Source organism: Hyla sarda, chromosome 3 (genome assembly GCF_029499605.1).
Source record: "Hyla sarda isolate aHylSar1 chromosome 3, aHylSar1.hap1, whole genome shotgun sequence".
Classification (NCBI taxonomy): domain Eukaryota; kingdom Metazoa; phylum Chordata; class Amphibia; order Anura; family Hylidae; genus Hyla; species Hyla sarda.
Window position 1 is genome coordinate 152,416,904 of NC_079191.1, and position 24,915 is coordinate 152,441,818.

Genomic DNA, 24,915 nt, shown 5'->3' on the forward strand with positions numbered 1-24,915 from the left:
TGAATCGTCACACCCCTTCCCATAGACTTGCATTGAGGGTGTGTGGCCGTGACATCTCGAGCGGGGCACGGCCATGACTTCACGAGCCTCCGCCCCGCATCGAAGTTTGCTCCGTACACCGGATGTCTGGGGTACCGCAACCGAGATTGCAGGGGTCCCCAGAAGCAGGACGCCCACGATCAGACATCTTATCCAAAGGGGATAAGATGTCCATAAGATGTCTAGGGGCAGTGTACCCCTTTAAAGGCCTTAATAGTTATCAGATTTCTGAAGACACTGTTCTGTCTTTCAAAAGAGAAATTACTTAATCACAACTGTATATTAGGGCACAGTATGCCAGTCTAATATATGCTAAATTTCCAGAATAGTGACTGGCTGGTATTTTCCACATTCCGAGATGGAGACCAAGAAGCTCTGAGTAGCAACTGGGACACAAGTGGAACAGCACTGGCAGGGAATTAGGCAGGCGAGTTGTTTTTTTTACCTAGCTTGGCCCTTTGAAATATATTTTCTAAATACTAGATTTTCGAATTGTCACGAGAGTTGGCACATTTTACCCAAATTCCTGACACAGTAGCACAAATGGTGAACCTGTCCTTCTGTACCTTCAACTGCAGTCAGTGCAAAATCAAAGAAACACCTCAGACACAAAAAAAGATATTGAATTAGAAAATTCAATTAGCAGAAATAAAACAAGATAAGATCACCAGGGTAAGAATTCAGGATATTTATTTGTGACTGAATCGAAAAACAAAAATATGTGGCAAAGTTCACGTCTGGCCCTTAGCTTGCTGCATATGAAATTCCACTCAATATAAAAGCAATGAAGCAGCCTAAATGAAACAATTGTTGAAGTCACAAAGCAATTCTCCCACAATGTATAAAGCGTAATGCTCTGATTACTCTGATTACAACCTGGCTGGACAAATGCTGAGGCAGAACACATCTATACATCATGCAGCGGCGGAGCTAGAAGGATTGCAGCAGTTGCATATTCAAGCAGGACTATATGTCTAGGGGTCCTATCAGCTCACCTGTCACAATGACTGATGTCCCCATGCTGCAAGATGTAGGGAAGACATTAGAAGGGAGAAATCAACTCTATTTTCTAGTGTATAAGAGTACAGGTACAATAAGAATAAGTAAGAATATTCTACAAAATTGGGGACCAGATGTAGAACAACTGACTACAAAAGCAATCAATCACAGCAATTTTTTTCCCCATAAAGGCTAGTATATTAGAAGGGGTTCTCTGTAAGAAAAACTGCTCCACTTTCTATCTGCATCAGTTTAAAAGCTCAAGGTGAAAAGTCTAAGCTTCCATTACCGGTGAATGTACGTGTATATGTGCATCATATTCCATAGCACCACCATTCACTTTATTGCTCAGACCTGGGCACCTGTATTATTAAGGTGGTCACACATTTTAAAATGAAACCCTGGTTCCACAAATGCGATAATGTACAGTGACTACCCGACCTACGATGGCCCCGACATTTCAACATGCGATGGCCTCTAGAGGCCATCGCATGTTGAAGGCAGCATCAACATATGATGGTTTTGTATGTCGGGGCCATCGCATAAACGGCTATCCTGCAGCGCAGACTGCTTGAGCTGCCACCGAATAGCCGTTTACGGTGCCCCGTGTACTCCGCTGACGATCACTTACCTGTCCTCGGGGCTCCGGCGCGTCGTCTTCGGGATCCCCTGCTTCGTCGGCGCTCTCCATCATCATCATCATGTCGCTGCCCACGCCGTCCCGTCATCCAATAGGAGCGGCGTGCATAGTGACGTGATGGCGGCGACGGAGAGCGAGGATGCCGGGGAAGCAAAGGCCTTGCCGGAGCATCGGGGACACCCCGGGGACGCAGCGACAGCAATGGACGGCGACATCCAGGGCAGCAGTGACGAGCGGTGACGGTCTGGAGCGACGGGGACACGTGAGTATAACCTCCAATACCAGTGGTCTTCAACCTGCAGACCTCCAGATGTTGCAAAACTACAACTCCCAGCATGCCCGGACAGCCGTTGGCTGTCCGGGCATGCTGGGTGTTGTAGTTTTGCAACATCTGGAGGTCCGCAGGTTGTAAACCACTGTCCTATACTTTACATTGCACGGATCCCTCAACATACGATGGTTTCAACAAACGATGGTCCATTTGGAGCGGATTACCATCGTATGTTGAGGGACCACTGTATTCAGTATCCTCTTATCACTTGCGAAACCATTATATATTGATTCAGATGAGCAACATCGAAAAATAGAATGAATGCATGAATATGTAGATAACCCATCTGTGATGATAACATGTCAACCGTGTGATGCTACCATGTCAACATGTAATGGAATCCCTAAAGAATATTGACTTCATACTGACTGGAAGTTACGATAAGAATGAATTTTATGTGTTTCAAGGCTTTGGCTGAACTCAGAATAACCTGTGTGTGGAGGTTGGGTAACAGATTAGCCAAATCCTCTCTATGTGTGCATGTACTGATAGAATCAGCCCATAATCTCTTTTTATATATTTCGTCCTGGAAGAAAGGTTCATGTCTTCAGCAAAATCTAGATTCATCAACAGGAAGAAAAGGAACCCTGGTAAAGGACCTTGGGAATCTGTGCTTCTGTATGAATGCATTTATAGCGACATTTATAAACAGATACTGAGTAACACAGACCCTGTTAAACATTTAGTAAATGTCACCTCATATGTGCTACTAGTATCCTATCTGCAGTGACATCTTCCGAAATGAACACGACACTGCCCATGTCCATATGGAAACAACAGGATAATGTATCACTTCTGTTGCTTGGGTTACTGGAACTAGGAAATAGTCATAAGGTGCCTATCTGGAATATTATTATGATTATTTATTTATTTATATCGCACCATTTCCACAGCACTTTACAATACAGAAGAGTAGTGACTGGACTCACCTGAGCTCCTGGGAGAAAAACAGCAGTAAAATTGTACTTTATAGTAGTGATAACGTGATTAATAATATTTTTGCATTTACATTGTGTGTATGGGAATGGACATGTATGAGGTAACATTTCTTTTCAGGGTTAATGAAGATGTTAATTGATTGGTATGAACTGCTGTGATTGGTGTAAACGGCAGACTACTCAGCCAATCCGCAACAAAGAAAGGTAAAGTGAGTCCGGCACGGCAACCGACAAAAAGGGTCCAAGGGAGACCGAAGCAAAATAGAAACACCTGGGTGGCTATACGGGGGAGCAATCCAATAAGAACCAGCACAGCAAACAATCTTCAGAGTAAAGAAATGAGATGCACTCACCCAAGCCGGCAGCCCGAGGAAGTGCACTTGGCGTGCAATAAACAGTTCTGTAGCTGTGAGGCTGCTCCCCCCGCATCTACCCGCTGTGCCATTTTTATGAATAAGAAATAAAGTTTGCCACAAGATGTAGGCTTGGGTGAGTGCATCTCATTTCTTTACTCTGAAGATTGTTTGCTACTCAGCCAATCAGTGGTAGTCATGGGAAGGTCCTCCCAGGCCCTGACAGTCCTAGCCAAGGGGATTTCTGTCTGGGAAAGGGTGTTTTCGTGGGCCACTGTGTGCCCATTCGGAGGGGCTCATATTTATAGCTGGGTTGTTGCCAATACAAGGAGTTATGATGATGAGGCTGTGAGGGAACATATTTCTGCTGCTAGTTTAATACTTTGTATTTGAATGGCTGGACAATTGTACAGAATAAGCTATTTAATCTTTAATTCTCCTCCACCTCTGGCAGTACACATCACATTAGGTACATGAACATAGATATGCAACACACATTATGGCTATGGAAAGTGGCAAGCAATGCAAATGTCCAAATACACAGCAAATTCAAACTCAAGCACAAGGTAACATAAACACAAACATCATTATACTACCAGCAAATATAAGAGTCATATACTGTATATCCAATAGTAGTAACCACAAACCCTACTGCCACTTGGTATAGCACTTGCTGACAAGCAATCCAACAAGTACAAATGGTTTCCTGATAAGAGCATTAGGGTGTACGGAGTGACCACTGGTTGGTAGCACGCTCATATCTATTCTTGTTGTGACCTGCAGATCCTTTCTGCCAGTGTTGAACTACAAGTACTATTTTGGCTATGCTGCAAACTAACTGTTCCTCTTTATATCATTGGTGCAAGGGAAAAGTAATGGCTTTCCAGACCCATGCTGCCATTTCACCCAGCATAGTTCAGCCAAATAGATGAAAGGAACTGTAACAGGTAATGCTCTTGTGGTTTCCTCATAAAAACTGTTCCAACAACAAAAAGTGTAAGTGTTGTAATAATCAGGTCATTTCCTTAATTTCCAACAATTTCCTTTGCCTAGTTAAAAAAAAAAAAAAAAAAAAGACACTAAATCATGATTGATTGCTATAGGCAACTCGGACCCTGTCTGTTTCAACAATTTTTATATACAATGTGAGGTTATCATTAAAAGAGTACCAAATAATTCATGAAATGATAACCATCAATAGGGTATGTTTCAGTGCACATAATATTTGGCTTACAAAAATAAACAGAAATAACAATTGTAGATAAATGATACTTTTTTGTAAAGTTGACAATACATTGAACATTCATAAGGTTAGATACAGATTGGATACTATAAAGTGATTAACCAAAACTGATTTTATGTCTACAATTAGAAAAAGGTGTCAGCTTTGTGCCAGTAACAGCTCCACTCCTATCTATGGTCTGTGTCTGGTACTGCAGCCAAACTTTATTCATGGGAATAAGACAAAAAACAAAAACATAACAGGCCCAGCCCATGAACAGGTATGGAAAAGAGCAGCCATATTTTTTCCTCTCCTGTGAAGGAGGTAGGATAGCAAAATCTCCCTTCTGTTACTTTACACAGCCCAGCAGAAGTGCAATTACTTCTATTGAGGAGTGCTATATCTTTTAGAAATATATCCTTTAAAGTAGCATTGTAAATGTTTAAACATGTCAACAATTCATCTGGTAAACCCCTCAGACACCACTTAAAGTTTAGTGTGAGTTCCTAGGCTCTGGAGGTAAGCCTGCGGGTTACAATCCTCAATAATGAGAGAGAGAAATTGACAGAAGCTAGCTAAATGTTCCGTGTATCTATAGAGAAATTCCTTGGGACCAGTCTAAATAAAACGCATGATCTTTGTTCCATAAACAAGCTTCTTCAGCAGTTCATCTCCCAAAGGACATCTCTGATGCGTCTGCTCTGTTGACTTGGGATCCATAGAACAACTCTCCATTTCCAATGCATTTTAGTAACAACATATCTGCTCGTGCTTCAGTGCGCAGGATGATTGAGCTTTTACTTACAGCTTGCCATGGAAGAAAAGCATAATACGCTATTACCATTTGTCTGCATCCCAAAGATGATCTACATATATATTTTCCGCATATTACATATATGGATTCCTTTATCCTTTTTCTCCAAAACCAGAACCCTGATTTCCTCATATGGGCTGGCTCTAGACCTAGAGTTCCATACGATATCACCACAAAACACAAATCAGTAGGGGGATTGGGGATCCCAGATGCAAGGAGATATTATATAGTCACTCTTGTGAGCATGCTCCGACCTATATGGGAAAGGCGCTTGGATGTCCCTTGGGTGCAACTGGAATGCTCTAACCTTTCAGGAGCTGATCCTCAAAGCCTTTTCTTTTTGCACCTTATGGAACATAAGGGTACCTATTGGTGTTTCCCTTCTTTTACAGGCGGGTATTAAATGCTGGGTTTTGTCACATAAGATGAGTAACCCTTCCTCTTATGACTATAGATTAAAATCTCCCATCAACGTAATTGCTCTCTCTATTCAAGCCATAGATACATCTAAGTGGTCATCTAGGGCAGTGGTTGGCAAGCCGTGGCTCGCGAGCCACATGTGGCTCTTTACATGCTTTAATGCGGCTCTTCTGTGTGCCGGGCACCCGCTCCCCTCCCTCCTCCCGGGCTCCCCTCCCTCCTCCCGCCTCCTAGCATGGTGGAGGCTTCCGCTCCACCATTCACTAACCTTTCACACACTCTGTGAGTACACAGCGTGGGAGCTGCGGGGACGTGATCCACTAAAGGCCGGCGCGATAACGTCACATCATCGCGCCGGCGCCTTGACGACCCGTCCCCGCGGCCTGCATACTGTAAGTAAGGGTATGCTCAGGGTCCAGGGCTAATCAAACAGGATATGCGCCACTGTTAGGAGGGGGATTTAAAAACTCCGGGGGGGGGGGCAGAGAAAAGGGAATAATTAATGAGGGGCTGCAGGGCAAAGCACAGGGGGCATTATATGTGAAGAGCACATGACAGGGGGCCCCCCTGTCCTGTGCCCTTCACATATAATACCCCCTGTGCTGTGCAACACATATAAATTATATGTGTGGGGCACAGCACAGGGGGCATTATATGTGTGGGGCACAGAACAGGGGGCATTATATCATATAATGCCCCCCTGTCCTGTGCCCCTCACATATAATGCCCCCTGTGCTGTGCCCCTCACATATAATGCCCCCTGTGCTGTGCCACACATATAATTTATATGTGTGGGGCACAGCACAGGGGGCATTATATGTGTGGGGCACAGAACAGGGGGCATTATATCATATAATATAACATATTATATCATATCATATAACAGCGGCAATAAAACATACCTACGTATTGGAAAAAATATGGGTGATAGGGTGAGGCCAAACAAAACATTTTTTTACAGTATGGAACCCTTGGAAGGCCTATATGAATAGACACACCAACTCGGAATGCTACCTTCCTATTCAGACATATAACCCATTCCACTTGACAAATCTTATCCGAACATATGACATATATAGAGGTCCCATCCTTCCTTCAGTACTATTATTACCAATGACCATTGTTTTAGACATTACACTTGGTTAAAGTTATTATTTTGTTCTTTATTTTTATGACTTCTCTGTTATACTATAAGGTCGCTTTTAGGGCGAGCCTAGTGTATTATATAGAGTTCATAAATGCAGTTTTTCTAAACATGTCTGTGTGTACATGATACTGTGCTCTAATAAGCTGATTTATCTGCTTTATGCATTGTATGATTACCTCTATATGTTTTATACAATATTTTGTATATCTTTGTTTAATGAAAAATCTTCAATAAAACTACAAAGATGATCTACAGTTTGCATGGGAATTCATCTAATAATCAACTAATAATACAATTCATCTAATAATCAACTAATAATACAATAGTAAAATAGAAATATTACTAGTGGCTAGGAAGAAAAGGGTTAACTAAAGGGAATTGGTCTTTATTTGTTGAATTCAGCAGTGTGCCATTTATTAGTGTCTATAGTGCCATTATGTGAAATTGACAGTTTATTACTTGTAGCACAATGCAAGTGCTGGGAACTAAGATTTTAGTGAATTGGGGGCTTCCCTCGCATTTCCACTGATGATTGACAGCCTATTCCCCATTACTGTCCCTAGGGAGAAAGATGTCAGTCAGCAGGATGTGTGCGGGATGAGCATGTAGCATATGAATAAGGCTCCATCATACTATGTTTTGCCTCTCATTAGAAATATCTGGGATTCCAACGTACACTGTAACGGAAAGCAGCGGGCGCCATGCATTTCAATAGCCTGGGCGGAGTCACCCAATGACTCAGTTAAGGACATATGCGCTATTTTAAACACATTGGACAACGCAGCAGACCACTCCTTTTAAGTCCACTTAAAAAAAAACGCATTCACCCCGGACTGAGTAACTAGATGACTATCCAAACAAGTCATCTAGTTAAACCAATGGGGTGAGATAAAGTCGGCACTACCACCATAAGTCCTTACTGGAGAATACACAGAACCCCTAAGCAATGATGCACTGCTGCTGCAGCTTACAAGAAAGTCCGTGCGAGCGGTGCTCAAGTCCCAGAGTAGCAGAGCTAATGTAGATCCAAACAAGTGAGAAAGAAAGGGACGGCTACTCACTCAGTTCCACGGTGTCTTTATTAAAAATCAAGGGTGCATAGGAATCACACAGGCACGTTCAAAGCTGGAGCGACGTTTCGCGTTTGCAGGCTTCTTCCGGCTCACTCAGTGAGTGAGCCGGAAGAAGCGTGCAAACGCGAAACGTCGCTCCAGCTGTGAACGTGCCTGTGTGAGTCCTATGCACCCTTGAGTTTGAATAAAAACACCGTGGAACTGAGTGAGTAGCCGTCCCTTTCTTTCTCACTTGTTTGGATCTACATTAGCTCTGCTACTCTGGGACTTGAGCACCACTCGCACGGACTTTCTTGTAAGCTGCAGCAGCAGTGCATCATTGCTTAGGGGTTCTGTGTATTCTCCAGTAAGGACTTATGGTGGTATTGCCGACTTTATCTCACCCCATTGGTTTAACTAGATGACTATGTTCAGGCTACTGAACTAAATGGCACCTGCTACTCTCCATTACAATATACGTTGGAATCTCGTTTTCTGGGAGGTGACTATGGATAAGTATAAACGGAGCCTACATCCTAGCACTCGCGATCACACTACAACTAACAAACTGTAACTTCCACATAATGACACCACAATCACAAATAAATCAGAATCTGTCACTATTTCAATGGTAAATGTAGTGACACACATCCCCTTTTTGGTTCACCTAAAATATTATATATAAAAAAAAATAAAAAAAAATAAAAAAAAATAAAACATATGGGAGGTCAGTCATTAATTAAGTGCAATATTCCTGAATGTTATTCCTACATTAAACCAATCTTCTTGACTACATTTCCATTAGATCTATTGTACTGGAAAAACCCCAAAATAATATTGAAGTTAAGAGTTAAATGGGTACTCCGCTGCTAGACATCTTATTCCCTATCCAAAGGATAGGGGATAAAATGTCTGATCACGGGGGACCCGCTGCTGGGGCCCCCGCGATCTCCTGCAGCACCCTGCATTCTAACAAACGACGGGTTCCTGCGGCAGTGGTTGTGACGTCATGGCCCAGCGCCCCTCATTATGTCACGCCAAGCCCCCTCCATTCAGGTCTATGGTAGGGGGGGTGTTGGCAGACACTCCCCCTCCCATAGACATGAATGGAGGGGGCGTGGTGTGATGGCACAAGGGGCATGGCCGTGACAACCTCTGGCTCTGAGTGTTCTGGACATGTGATAGCTTATCCTCAGTATAGGCCATCAATGTTAGATTGACTGGGCCCTGACTCCAAAATCTGTTTGTGAGAGCTGCAGCTTCTTTAGTGTTCATATTGGCTGAAAGATGGTTCCTGTTTGCACATGGTGTACTATGAGTTGCTGCAGTGCTTAGTATTGTGGTATGCTTTTGTTCATTTGAATAAAATAATGCTTCAATATCTTATGCCACTGCTAAGGATAGTACAGTTTACGCAAACACCAACAAGCTTCCTGCCAATGAATTGCAGAGGCTTCAGTTCTAGCATTTTGGTCTTTTCAAACAGTTGGACAGGGGTGCCGGGAATTGGTCCCTGCTGATCGAATGTATAAGGCTTTTCCTGAGGATAAAACATAATTATATTTAGAGGGGTATTCCAGGATTTTATTTTATTTGATTATGCTACAGGGGCTGTAAAGTTAGTGTATATCATAATATAGTGTTTGTACCTGTGTTTCATGGTGGTCTCGCAATTCTTCTGTGATTTTTCGCCCAATGTTTATTTTTTTACAGCATACAAAATGACTGTCGTCTTAGGTTTTCCCAGGTTGCAGTGTGGCCCAGGACATTACATCACTAGTCAGGTGTTCAGAGGGATCCTGTCTTTGCTTCAATGGGTGAAGCCACCTCTGGGTGGCAGGAAGATCATTCTGCAGTGAATTGTTTGTTTTCAACAGCTGGAGGCACCCTGGTTAGAAAACACTGGTCTATTGCATTAAAGGGAGCACAGGTGTGTGTTAATGAGTAAGTGGCTGTTGTGTGGGAGAAAGAAAAATGACCTCACACTTACAAACAAGGAATTATGGGACTTGTAGTTTGCGTGAGGGAACTCCAACTGGAAATAGCCGATTCACAAACAGATAGCCACAGCTTTATGGTTGACTTAGAACATAGCCATTTAGCTCTAAAACAAACATGGATCCTTCCTAAGCATGTCCATTACTGTCTGGCAGGTAAGTACTATGGTGAATAACCTTTTAAGTATTGTCCAATCATAGTATACACTTGTTGCAGAGCTTAGAGGTGACTTCTGATGTCCTTCTAAGCTGGCCTTGGGTATATAAATGACTTAATGCTATAAGATGTTTTCCTTTAGGAAAACTAATTGCCTTGGGATTTGTATTAAGAGAATCCTATAAATTATAGATAGACACAGACTAAATAAAAAAAGAATTCTTGTGTTTATATACAGTGCATTTGGAAAGCTTTCAGTCCCTTTCACTTTTTTCATATTTTGTTATGTTACAGCCTCGCGCTAAAAAAAAAATGTAATCTATTTCCCCCCCAGTATTCTGCACTCAGTAACCCATAATGAGAATGTGAAATCAGAATTTTAGACATTTTTAATTTATTGAATCCTTCCTGCATTGGATGTTGGCGGAGGGACCTGACTAGTCACTTACAGCCGGGATCCCGTCACAGCTGCTGAGACCAAGATCAGCTGCTTTAATCCCATAGATGCTGTGGTTAGTACTTACCATGGCTTCTATGGGATTGACAGGGGAAAGGGCTCCCTTTGTTCCCCATAGGTGACCCTGCAATGCGATCACAGGGTCCCGATGGTTGCCGCGGCAGCAGGACGCCTGCAAATGGTATCCTCCTGGCTGCCAAGTACAGCAGCCTATGAGGTCCACCCATAGGCTGGATCTCACAGGCTGCACTGCAGATGTACTGCCGCATGGTATACTGTAACAGGTAAAAAGTAAAAAATGGCAGAAAATCCCCAAATCCAAGTGGGAAAACCTTGTGGCATCATACCCATGAAGAATGGAGTCTGTAACCGCTGCCAAATGTGCTTCTACTAAGTACTGAGTAAAGGGTCTGAATACTTATGGCAATGCAATATTGTAGTTTTTTCTCTTCAATAAGATAGCGAAGATTTATAACATCCAGTCATTACAGGGTATTGGGTGCAGAGGAATGGAGGAAATCTTTAATTTTTATTTTATTCTAGAAAATACTGCAAAATAACAAAATGGGAAGGTTCTGAAATATTTTTCGAATGTATTTTCTTTTACTGGTTTTGGATCATGAGTTTTACCCAAAGGTGCTGATTTGGTTTCATAACATGAATAATTGTAACAGAACAGCTATGATTTTCTATATTGAATCAGTAGCTTAACCCCTTAAGGACCCGGGGGTTTTCCGTTTTGCATTTTTATTTTTTCCTCCTTACCTTTACAAAATCATAACTCTTTAAATTTTGCACCTAAAAATCTATATGATGGCTTATTTTTTGCATCACCAATTCTACTTTGTAATGACATCAGTCATTTTACCCAAAAATCTACAGCGAAACGAAAAAAATAAATTATTGTGAGACAAAATTGAAAAAAAACAACGCCATTTTGTAAATTTTGGGGGCTTCCGTTTCTACGTAGTACATTTTCCGGTAAAAATGGCATCTTATCTTTATTCTGTAGGTCCATATGATTAAAATTATCCCCTACTTATATAGGTTTGATTTTGTCGTACTTCTGGAAAAAATCATAACTACATGCAGGAAAATGTATATGTTTAAAATTGTCATCTTCTGACCCCTATAACTTTTTTATTTTTACGCATATGGACGGTATGAGGGCTTATTTTTTGCGCCGTGATCTGAAGTTTTTAGCGGTACCATTTTTGCATTGATAGGACTTATTGATCGCTTTTTATTCATTTTTTCATGATATAAAAAGTGACCAAAAATGCACTATTTTGGACTTTGGAATTTTTTTGCGCGCACACCATTGACTGTGCGGTTTAATTAATGATATATTTTTATAACTCGGACATTTCCACATGCGGCGATACCACATATGTTTATTTTTATTTACACTTTTTTTTATGGGAAAAGGGGGGTGATTCAAACATTTAATATGGGAGGTGTTAAATGATCTTTATTCACTTTTTTTTCCACTTTTTTTTTTGCAGTGTTATAGCTCCCATAGGTACCTATAACACTGCACACACTGATCTATTACATTGATCAGTGGTTTCTCAAAAGAAACCACTGATCGATGATTCTGCCGCTTGACTGCTCCTGCCTGGATCTCAGTAACTGAGCAGTCATTCGGCGATCGGAAACATGGAGGCAGGTAGGGACCCTCTGCCTGTCCTGTATGCTGTTCAGGATGCCGCGATTTTGCCGCGGTGATCCTGAACAGCTCCCTGAGCTAACCGGCATGGTTTTACTTTCACTTTAGAGGCGGCTTTCAACCGCGATTAATGCCGCGCACTATTAGCCATGGGGCCTGACCTGCTATGAGGTGGGGCCACGACGTGGCCCCGCATTATAGATTGGGAGCGGACTCATGACGTACTGGTACGTCATGGGTCCTTAAGAGGTTAAAGGGGTACTCTGGTGGGAAACTTTTTTTTTAACTGGTGCCAGAAAGTTAAAAAGATTTGTCAATTACTGCTATGAAAAAATCTTAATCCTTCCAGTACTTTAGCTGCTGAATACTACAGAGGAAATTATTTTCTTTTTGGAACACAGAGCTCTCTGCTGACATCATGACCACAGTGCTCTCTGTTGACACCTTTGTCCATTTTAAGAACTGTCCATGGTAGGAGTAAATCCCCATAGAAAGCATATGCTGCTCTGGACAGTTCCTAAAATGGACAGATATATCAGCAGAGAGCACTGTGGTCATGATGTCAGTAGAGAGCTCTGTGTTCCAAAAAGGAAATAATATCCTCTGTAGTATTCAGCAGCTAATAAGTACTGGAAAGATTAACATTTTTTAATAGAAGTCATTTACAAATCGGTTTAACTTTCTGGCAACAGTTGATTTAAAAAAATAAAAGCTTTTCACCAGCGTACCCCTTTAAATCTGCACTAAAAAGTACGGGGGGAAAAAGGAACTAGATTGAAGGATATGCTATAGTAATTAAAATTCATAAAATACTAATATATGCAGATTATACTGTACTAACACACAGAGGGCAGCTAATACTTATATATACTCTGCAGATAAATACCTTCATAAAGGGATAATACTCTCAAATCATAAAACATTCAAATTATACTGCCATACAGCTTTGAAATATTCATGACAAACGTGAGTTCAGACAGAACATTTAATGACAATAGGACAATGATTGCTTTGACATATCTCAAACAAATCTCATTGACTGAAAATGGCTTCTAACAGTGCTATAGACTATGTTATCACAAATACTGGACCCCTGGAACAGAAAAAATGAGAACAGAGCTTGAGGAATATGTCAGTGAGTCAATGGTGTGTTATTCACTGTAGCAGTATGAATCTGTAAGAGTGCATGGCATTCAAGCTAGTGTTATCGGAAATTATTATTGTATTTTAGTTAAATATTATAAGTTCAAATATGTTTAATTGTTGGTGATCGTGATTGATAAGTGGAAAAACTTTTTACTGGAACAGCACTCCGAAGACCTCCAAGTGATAGGCGGAATATGCCTCCTGGTGGGCCGAGTCCGGATCATTCTAATGATTGGTGGTGGGTCTGAACACCCAGACCACTGATTGATCAAAACTTTTGACATGTCTCTATGGCAGAGATACTTTAACAATCCCCCCCCCCCCCCCCAAAAAAAAAAAAAAAAAAAAATTATATTATATTATATTATATTATATATATATATATATATATATATATAGTTATTAGAAGTCAATGCAGCACTACTATACCACAGATGCACGGTGCCAGCGCCCCGACCAGATCACAGTGCTTGTAATAGAAGAAAAATGGCGCAGCACTCAAAAAAATTTAGAAAAAACTGTCAATTTATTCCTTCATGTCCAACAGAAAAAAAGCAATGTTCCAGCTCCTCAATTGAGCTTTTTTCAAGCATGCTTGAAAAAAGCTCCATTGAGGATCTGAAACATCGCTTTTTCTCTGTTGGACATGAAGGAATAAATGTTAAATTTTTTCTAAATTTTTTTGAGTGCTGCGCCATTTTTCATATATATATATATATATATATATATATATATATATATATATATATACACATTTATTATTAATTTTATTTGTATTTTTTCAGAGCTGCTTACTACACCTTGTGTAGCATTTTTCCTACTATTCCAGTGTCTTACAATTTACTACAATCACCTTCATTGGCATTAGTGTTACTATTTTCTCTGTAGTGAACACCCACACAGTACAGCAATATTCAGACTCTGTTTAACCCCTCATATTATTTTATTTCCCCAGCCTGCAGGAGCTATTTATTTCTTGGAATAATCTGCTGGTCATAAGCTGCTCCAGACCCCCTGTGAGTATGTGCCCGAATTACAAGGTAGATGACATGTAATATTAATGTCTTGTTAGTTGTGATATCGCAGATGTCATTCACTACACTGCTTTCGCAATCCTTCATGTATTGCCAGGAAAAAAAAAGAATCCAAACTAACAAAAGCATGAGATGGCGGTATTCCCAATCACAAAAATAGAAAAGAACAGATCGCTTGTGTCTAATTAGATTTTACAGTACAAGTACATTCAATCCCCATTCACACCTGACTATACTGTTTCAGCCGATATCTAATTACTTCTTCACTTTTCTGATTTTCCCGCAGAGATCAGAGGAAGCGCATCCACATAAATGTGTTTTCCCTGACAGAGATAGGCAGAAAAAACTAATCTGAATGTATAATACACAACATTTCTGAGAGCTCTGTCTATTTTAGACAAGCCATTAAGCTATGAAATCCGGACACAGGCCGTCTGCTTAGAAGAGTTGTGCAGAGCTTCGAACTGATGTTTGACTTTTTTTATTTTCTATAATGAAGTCTTAACATTTCTGCAATAAAATATTTTGGAACGCAAATCTTCTTGTCATACAGGATGTTCTGTGACCAGGAAATTAGTGGTCTTTAGTTTAATGTTCAGATTTATAAAGTCATAATGTATAAGGGGCACATTATGACTTTAGGCTAGGGGTTAACATGTCTGATCGCGGAGGCCTGGCGTAGATCGTGCAGGGTCCCAGCAGCCGGACCCCCAGCATTCAGATATCTTATCCGCTATCACTTGGATAGAAGATAAGATGTCTATGGGCGGAGTACCCCTTTAATACTCCCCATGCACATCCAAATAATTCTGGGATCATGTTTGGAGCAGGACTGCAGATGCTTAATTTAAGGTTGCCAGCTAAGGGTATGTTCACACTGAGGAATTGGAGAGGAATTTCCACGAGTAATTCTGCTCGCTTTTTCCTCTCCAATTCATTCAGCAGTGAAAACACCATAGAGTTGTGCAGAATTTCTGCCCCTCAGTTCACACTGAGGAATTTCCTCAAGCAGAATTCTGACGAGGAAGTCTGTTCCGCTTGAAGAAAGAACATGTTCTTTCTTTCAGGCGGAATCAGCGTCTTAGGCTAGGTTCAGACTACGAAATCAACAGGCAGAAAATTTCCGCCCGGAGATTCCGAGTGCGGCCAGCGCCGGCTGAATCAGTCGGCGCTAGGACCGGACGGACACTGCAGTCTCCAATAGACTGCAATGTGTTCCGCACGGATTTCCGTCTGAAGAAAGAGCACCGCCTTTCTTCAGGCGGAAATTTCTAAGCGGATTTTCCGCTTCACAAATTCCGAAGTGTGAATTTGTGAACAGAAAATCATTCACTACACTATACATTTTAGAAAGCGGAATTTCCGCCTGCAATTTCAAAGCAAAATTGCAGGCAGAAATTCCGTAGTCTGAACCTTGCCTTACTCCCATAGAGATCAATGTTAATTTTTTTTTTTCAGTTAGAATCATTTCCACATGGAATTGGCGCGGAATTGGCACGGAAATGGTGCAGAATTCGCGCACAATCGCACGGAATTGGCGCAGAATTGGCATGGAATTTCCGCATGAAAAAAAAGAGGATAATATATATATATATATATATATATATTATACTCTTCTCCTCCGCTTGTAATTTTCATTTCTGCGTGTGGAATTCCACTCGAATTCCGCGCCAATTCTGCTCCAATTCCGCGTGAAATTCCGCGCAAAATCTCTGTGAGTTCTTGTGGAAAAGTAACAATATTTTGAGGCAGAAAATTCCTGCTTGATTTCCGCCCCAATTCCTCAGTGTGAACATACTGTAAGGCCCTAACTTGTGCATGACACGTCTTTTTCTCCCGCCATCTTCGCCTGTAATAAGGGGAGTTATAATGGACGTTGGAGGAATCCCATTCAAGTGAATGGGGTCCTCTTTGCCCGTTATGACTCCCATTATGCTCCTGTTAAAGTGGGAAAAAAAAGAGACCTTAATGTTTGTTTGTAATGGGGCAACTTTCACAGTGTGAAAGAAGCCCAAGACACTAACGCTAGGACTAGTAAGTAGGCTGCCAGAACCTTCCCAGCTTATAGTTTTGGTCATCATTTGACTTACATTTTTTTAATACTTGCCAATAGTCCCAATTTTGTGGGGACAACCAAATTGTGCCAGAAAAGGGTCAGATTTATATTTAAAAAAAGTGGACAGGCATTTTGGGGGCATTTCCATGTGATCCTTAAATGGGGACTTTGTTCAATTTTGGCTTTGAACATGTATCAGGTGCATGTGGCCACTCATTGTGACACTATAGCAATACATAGATCTCATGGTCACAGGGAGTCAATTACAGCCACCGTTGGTTTAGTAGAGTATCCCAGTGATAAAAGTCTGGGAATATGTCAACTGGCACTGTAGTTTGCTCCTGGTGTTTTGGGTTGTCGTGTTGTGTTTTGGGATTGTAATCTCATGATTGACTTGTCTGTAATCTCTCTGTACCTTTTTAGAGCTGCTTGGGGTTATGTAGTACTGTAAGGAAAATGATTGTGGCTCTTTCAGTCTCTGGATATAAGAAATAATGTTTCCACTTACTAACAGATAGCATAAACGTACAGTATATATCTGCATAAGGTATGTTTCGTTATTCATTAATAGTGCATGGCAGACAGGGGAACGCAGCAAGATGCAGAGTGCTCCACCATCCAACGTGATACCACATGAATGTGAACTGTCCCATTAAAATGAATGGGATCAGTTCTACATCAGTTTTTATCTGATGCTTTTTCTACCTATTAGAAGGGGGTCTAACTTTTCATCATACATGAAGCTTTATTTATGTAAAAAAGTTTTTTATGTTGGATCTTTTTGTACCTATATACAGTATATATACTATTTCAGAGTTCTTCTGGTAATTTTCCAGATGCTCTAGAGATGCTCTATGCTCCAGAGCACAACAGCAGCACCACAACCCAACCAATACACTCTTAGGGTATCGAGGTGTCCAAACAGGCCCTTGTGTTGCAAGTCTGCACAGCAAGAGCCTAAAAAAATTCTGAAAGTTTCTTGTCAGAAAGTTAACCCCTTAAGGACTCAGAGTTTTTCCCATTTTTGCACTTTTGTTTTTTCCTCCTTACCTTCTAAAAATCATAACTGTTTAAATTTTGCACCTAAAATTTGCACCCTTAGATTTTTGTGCCACCAATTCTACTTTGCAGTGACATTAGTCATTTTACCATAAAAAAAAAAACACGGCAAAACGGAAAAACATTTTTTATTGTTCGACACAATTTTGGGGCTTCGGTTTCTACACAGGGCATTTTTCGGTAAAAATGACACATTTACTTTATTCTGTAGGTCCATACGATCAAAATTATATCCTACTTATATAGGTTTGATTTTGTCGTACTTCTTGAAAAAATCATAACTACATGCATGAAAATCATCTTTTGACCCCTATAACACTTTTATTTTTATTGAGGACTTTTATGAGGGCTCTTTTTTGTGCCCTGAGCTGAAGTTTTTAGCGGTACCAATTTTGTATTGATCGGACTTTTTGATCGCTTTTTATTTATTTTTTCATGATATTAAAAGTGACCAAAAATACACAATTTGGGATTTTTTTTGCATATACGCCATTGACCATGCGGTTTAATTAACAATATATATTTTTATAGTTCTGACATTTCCGCACGCGGTGATACCACATAGGCAGGCAGGTAGGTAACAGACCCTCGTCTCACATTCTAGCTGATCGGGACATCGCAATTTCACCACCATGGTCCCAATCAGCCCGACTGAGCTGTCAGGAGTGTACTTTTGTTACTTTAGATGCCGCGATCAACTTTGAATGCTGGGTCTAAATGGTTAATTGCAAGCAGCACAATGATCTGGGCCGCATGCTATTAGCCCAGGGTTCCGGCTTTCATTAGCTGCCGGGACCGACCCGCTAGAATGTTATAGACCGGGATCGGGCGCAGAGCGTACAGGTACGCCCTGCGTCCTTAAGAGGTTAAACATAGTACAACATATTCTTATGTGCCTCTCTATTGATTTCGTAAAAGTGTTATAAAATAAGTCAGAACAAATCCAATAATAATGGTCTTGGTTTCTTGTTTGTGTTAATTAGTAAAACAAGTAAAACTCTAAATTACCCAAAGATACTTCACACTGGAGGAGCTAGAGGTATATTCAGAGTCTGTATCTGAGCATTTCAGTAATTTCTATAATGGATCAAAGCTTGTTTATTTTCTATTTCTTGTATAATGCCAACATATTCTTCGACGGTGACCACAATGTGGATTAGGTCATATGCATTTCTATGCTACTTCTGACACATCGGTCCTAAGCATCCTTGATCCCTTGCACGGACCAGACATATGTCCTCCTGCTTTTTCCATCTAGTTGCAATTATTAGAGAGCAGTGAGATTGTGTGTGTTATATAATAGAATCATGGTGCCAGGGACAGTGCAGTTGTCTCAGTAGCTTTACTAGGTATCTAGCTGAGAATACAATATTATCTTCAGATCTTACTGATTTTAGAGGTGTCAAGGTTGGGAATACAAGACATTTCTCTCTCAGCTGATCACTATAATTACAAACCCTATTTAAAGAAATTGTAAGTAGTAAGAAAAATCTAAGTATACTTACTTTATAAAAGAGGTCATGTGGTTATAAGGTCAATTATCTGCCCTGGATTACCTTTCATGTCCATGCTCTCAGCTGTGCCTTCCTATTCAAGTCTATCATACCTCCTGCTGCTGTTGCTGTGCCCTGCTCTGCTCACTGAGGTCAGGGTGGCTTTTTAACCCCTTAAGGACCAAGACCATTTTCACCTTAAAGGAGTAGTCAGGCGCACACTTTTGTTATTTTATCCAGTCCGGGCTGCAAAAAAAAAAGAAAACAAACTTTCTCTTGCCTGCCTACGCGCCCCGGAGCTCCGGTACTGGGGTTCGGTTGCCAGGCTATTTACTTCTTACTTCCTGTTAGTCCGGCACGTCACACAGAACTTCAGCCTATCACCAGCCGAGGCGGGACATTGCTGCGGCCGGTGATAGGCGGAAGCTCCGTGTGACGTGCCGGGCTAACAGGAAGTAAGAAGCAAACAGCCCAGCGACCGAACACCTGTACCGGAGCTCCGGGGCCGCGTAGGCAGGCAATAGAATGTTTGTTTTCTTATTTTTTGCAGCCCGGACCGGATAAGATAAGAAAATTGCGCGCCAAACTACTCCTTTAAGGACCAGGCCAATTTTATTTTTGCATTTTCGTTTTTTCCTCCTTGCCTTCTAAAATTCATAACTCTTTTATATTTCCATCTACAGACCCATATAAGGGCTTGTTTTTTGCGTGACCAATTTTACTTTGTAATGAAACCACTCATTTTACCATAAAATGTATGGCAAACCAAAAAATATATTTTTTTAGGGAGGAAATTTTAATGAAAACCACAATTTTGCACATTTTGGAGGGTTTCGTTTTCACATTGTACAATTTACGGCAAAAATGACATGTGTTCTTTATTCGTGGGTCAATACGATTAAAATGATACCCATGTCTAGATACTTATATATTTTTGTACCTCTTAAAAAAAATCTAAAACTTTTTGTACAAAATCAGTAATCTAAAATCACCCTATTTTGACCACCTATAACTTTTTCATTTTTCCGTATATAGGGCAGTATGAGGGTTAATTTTTTTTGCGCCATCATCTGTACTTTTTATCAATACCACATTTGCATATATAAAACTTTTATATAATTTTTTATTAAATATTTTTTATAAAATGTGACAAAAAAGCAGCATTTTTGGACTTAAAATTTTTTTTTTTACGTTTACGACATTCACCGTACGAGATCATTAACATTATATTTTGATAGTTCATAGGTTTATGCACGCGGTGATACCAAATATGTTTATAAAATAAAAAAATTTCACGCATTTTGGGGGTAAAATGGGAAAAACTGACAAATTTCATTTTCATTGAGGAGGGGGATTTTTTTTTTACTTTTTATTTTTAAATTATTAAACTTTTTATGTCCCCATAGGGGACTATCTATAGGAATCATTTGATTGCTAATACTGTTCAGTGCTATGCATAGGACATTGCAATGATCAGTATTATCGGCTATCTCCTACTCTGGTCTGCTCGATCTCAGACCAGAGCAGGAGACGCCAGGAGACGGATGGAGGCAAGTTAGGGGATCTCCCACTATATGGTCTCCTCATGCTTCAGCCACCTCCAGCTGTGCCATTCAGACACTATATGGTCTCCTCATGCTATCACAAACTCTAAGCTGTGCCAATCAGCCACTATATGTTCTACTCATGCTGCCGCCAACTCCAGGTTGTGCCATTCAGCCACTATATGGTATTCTCATGCTTCAGCCAACTCCAGGCTGTGCCATTCAGCCACTATATGGTCTCCTCATGCTTCAGCCAACTCCAGGCTGTGCCATTCAGCCACTATATGTTCTATTCATGCTGCTGCCAACTCCAGGCTGTGCCATTCAGCCACTAAATGGTCTCCTCATGCTTCACCACCTCCAGGCTGTGCCATTCAGCCTCTATATGGTTTACTGATGCTGTTGGGCTTGGGACATTACCTAAAAATATTTTATGGTAGCACTAGCTACCATAAATCTTCAATTTCAATTTTAAAATTCATCTTTTAATCTTAGGGATTGTGAAGCCCTATTGTCTACTCATGCTGCCGCCAGCTCCAGGCTGTGTCATCGTGCCACCTCATGGTCTCCTTATGCTGTTGGCACATTAAATTAAAATAAAAAAATTTTTAATATCTAAAATGTTCTATTTAACCTCTTCAGGACCCATGACGTATGCATACGCCATCACACCCTGGGTCTTAAGGACCCATGACGTATGCATACGTCATGGCGTTTTCCGGTCTCTGCCGCTCGCCGGGCAGAGATCGGAACCGGATGCCTGCTGAAATCCTTCAGCAGGCATCCAGGGCAAACGCAGAGGGGGGCCATGTAGGCCCCCCATGTCGGCGATCGCCGCAAATCGCAAGGGAAATCGCCCTTGCGATCTGCGGCGACACCGGGCTGATCGGGTCTCTGGGACCCGACCACCCGGTAATTTCGCATGATCCCGGCTGTCACAGACAGCCAGGACCATGCTAACGTATAGGAGCGAGGTGGCACGCCTGCCACCTCCTCCTATACCCTGCGATCTTTCGGTTAGTTAACCGACCAATCGCAGGAGGGGGGGGCGGTTACTTCCTCCCGTCCTGCCCGGCCCCTGAAAGTCCGGAGAGGACGGGAGGAAGACCGGAGGACGCGGCGGGGGACGGGGGAGTGCTGGGGACCGGCCCCGGTACTTACCTCATCCCTGAAGATCCGGATCCCGGCGAGGAAGATGGCGGCGGCGGCGACAGGTGAGTAGATCTTCAGCCGCGGTCGGGCCCTTTACAGCAATGCACGTCGCCGTAAAGCGACATGCATTGCTGTAATAGGACCCTGTAAACTACAACTCCCAGCATGCCCAGACAGCCCTTGGCGTCTGGGCATGCTGGGAGTTGCAGTTTTGCAACATCTGGAGGTCCACAGTTTGGAGACCACTGTGCCCTTCCAGATGTTGCAAAACTACACATTCTCAGCATGCCCTTACTGTCCAGGCATGCTGGGAGTTGTAGTTCTGTAACATCTGGCCCTTCAGATGTTGCAGAACTACAACTCCCAGCATGCCTGGACAGTTTTGGCATACTGGGAGTTGTAGTTTTGCAACATCTGGAAGGGCACAGATTGGGAACCACTGTATTAGTGATCTGCAAACTGTAGTCCTCCAGATGTTACAAAACTACAACTCCCAGCATGCTGGGAGTTGTAGTTCGGCAACATCTGGCTCTAAAGATGTTGCCGAACTACTACTCCCAGCATGCCTGAGAATGTTTGGGAGTTCTGGTTTTGCAACAGCTGGAGGCACACTGGTTGGGAAACATTGTTTCCTAATTCAGTGTTTCCCAACCCGTGTGCCTCCAGCTGTTGCAAAACCACAACTCCCAAACATTCTCAGGCATGCTGGGAGTAGTAGTTTTGCAACAGCTGGAGGTCCCCCCCCTGTGAATGTACAGGGTAAATTCACATGGGCAGGGGGCTTACAGTGAGTATCGGGCTGCAAGTTTGCGATGCAGCAAATTTTGCGCGGCAGCTCAAACTCGCTGTAACCCCCCGCCCGTGTGACTGTACCCTAAAAACGCTACACTACACTACCACAAAATAAAATAAAAAGTAAAAAACACTACATATACACATACCCCTACACAGCCCCCCTCCCCTCCCAATAAAAATGAAAAACGCCTGGTGCGCCCCGGTTTCCAAAATGGAGCCTCCAGCTGTTGCAAAACAACAACTCCCAGTATTGCCAGACAGCCGTTGACTGTCTAGGCATGCTGGGAGTTTTGCAACAGCTGGAGGCACCCTGTTTGGGAATCACTGGCGTAGAATACCCCTATGTCCACCCCTATGCAAATCCCTAATTCAGCCCTCAAATGCGCATGGCGCTCTCACTTCGGAGCCCTGTCGTATTTCAAGGCAACAGTTTGGGGTTACATATGGGGTATCGCCGTACTCGGGAGAAATTGACTAACAAATCTTGGGGGTCTTTTTCTCCTTTCACCCCTTATGAAAAGGTGAAGTTGGGGTCTACACCAGCATGTTAGTGTAAAAAAATAAACTTTTTACACTAACATGCTGGTGTTGCCCTATACTTTTCATTTTGACAAGAGGTAAAGGGGAAAAAAGCCCCCCAAAATTCGTAACCCAATTTCTCCCGACTACGGAGATACCCCATATGTAGGCGTAAAGTGTTCTGGGGGCGCACAACAAGGCCCAGAAGGGAGAGTGCGTCATGTACATTTGAGGTGATTTGCACAGGGGTGGCTGATTGTTACAGCGGTTTTGACAAACGCAAAAAAAACAAAACCCCACATGTGACCCCATTTCGGAAACTACACCCCTCACGGAATGTAATGAGGGGTGCAGTGAGAATTTACACCCCACAGGTGTCTGACAGATCTTTGGAAGAGTGGGCTGTGCAAATTAAAAATGTTGTACAGCCCACTGTTCCAAAGATATGACAGACACCAGTGGGGGGTAAATGCTCATTTTATGCCTTGTTACGTTCCTCAAGGGGTCTAGTTTCCAAAATGGTATGCCATGTGGGGGTTATTTTGCTGTTCTGGCACCATAGGGGCTTCCTAAATGCGACATGCCCCCCGAGCAAAATTTGCTCTCAAAAAGCCAAATATGACTCCTTCTCTTCTGAGAATTGTAGTTTGCCCGTAGTGCACTTCAGGTCAACTTATGGGGTACCTCCATACTCAGAAGAGATGTGGTTACAAATTTTGGGGGGTATTTTCTGCTATTAACCCTTGCAAAAACGTGAAATTTGGGGGGAAACACACATTTTAGTGAAATTTTATTTTTATTTTTTTACATATGCAAAAGTCGTGAAACCCCTGTGGGGTATTAAGGCTCACTTTATTCCTTGTTACGTACCTCAAGGGATCTAGTTTCCAAAATGGTATGCCATGTGGGGGATTTTTGCTGTTCTGGCACCATAGGGGCTTCCTAAATGCAACATGCCCCCCAAAAACCATTTCAAAAAAACGTACTCTCCAAAATCCCCTTGTCGCTCCTTCGCTTCTGAGCCCTCTACTGCGCCCGCCGAACACTTTACATAGACATATGAGGTATGTGCTTACTCGAGAGAAATTGGGCTACAAATATAAGTATACATTTTCTCCTTGTAAAAATTCAAAAATTGGGTCTACAAGAACATGCGAGTGTAAAAAATGGAGATTGTGAATTTTCTCCTTCACTTTGCTGTTATTCCTGTGAAACACCTAAAGGGTTAAAACGCGGACTGAATGTCATTTTGAATACTTTGGGGGGTGCAGTTTTTATAATGGGGTCATTTGTCGGGTATTTCTAATATGAATGCCCTTCAAATCCACTTCAAACCTGAACTGGTCCCTGAAAAATTGTGAGTTTGGAAATTTTGTGAAAAATTGGAAAATTGCTGCTGAACTTTGAAGCCCTCTGGTGTCTTCCAAAAGTAAAAACACATAAATTTTATGATGCAAACATAAAATAGACATATTGTATATGTGAATAAAAAAAAATTATTTGGAATATCCATTTTCCTTACAAGCAGAGAGCTTCAAAGTTAAAAAAAAAATGCAACATTTTCAAATTTTTCATAAAATTTTGGGATTTTTCACCAAGGAAGGATGCAAGTTATCACAAAATTTTACCACTATGTTAAAGTAGAATATGTCACGAAAAAACATTCTCGGAATCAGATTGATAACTAAAAGCATTCCAGAGTTATTAATGTTTAAAGTGACAGTGGTCAGAATTGCAAAAAATGCCCGGGTCCTGAGGTGTAAAATGGCTGGGTCCTTAAGGGGTTAAAATTTCAAAAAGATTCTCTATTGTGAGGCCCTATGGTCTTGTCAGGCTGTTGCCACCTCCAGACTGGGTTGTTTTGCCACTATATTGTCTCTTT

General features: G+C 41.7%; 1 protein-coding gene and 1 long non-coding RNA gene across 4 annotated transcripts in view; one reads left to right on the plus strand and one right to left on the minus strand.

Annotated features, from left to right (window-relative positions):
- PEX5L (peroxisomal biogenesis factor 5 like) overlaps nucleotides 1–24,915 on the minus strand; it is a 319,298-nt gene that overhangs the window by 251,710 nt on the left and 42,673 nt on the right. The window lies entirely within an intron of this gene.
- Nucleotides 9,675–14,945, plus strand: LOC130361787 (uncharacterized). Its single transcript, XR_008891152.1, has 3 exons — nucleotides 9,675–9,885; nucleotides 14,337–14,397; nucleotides 14,702–14,945. It is a non-coding gene; the product is annotated as an uncharacterized LOC130361787 (long non-coding RNA).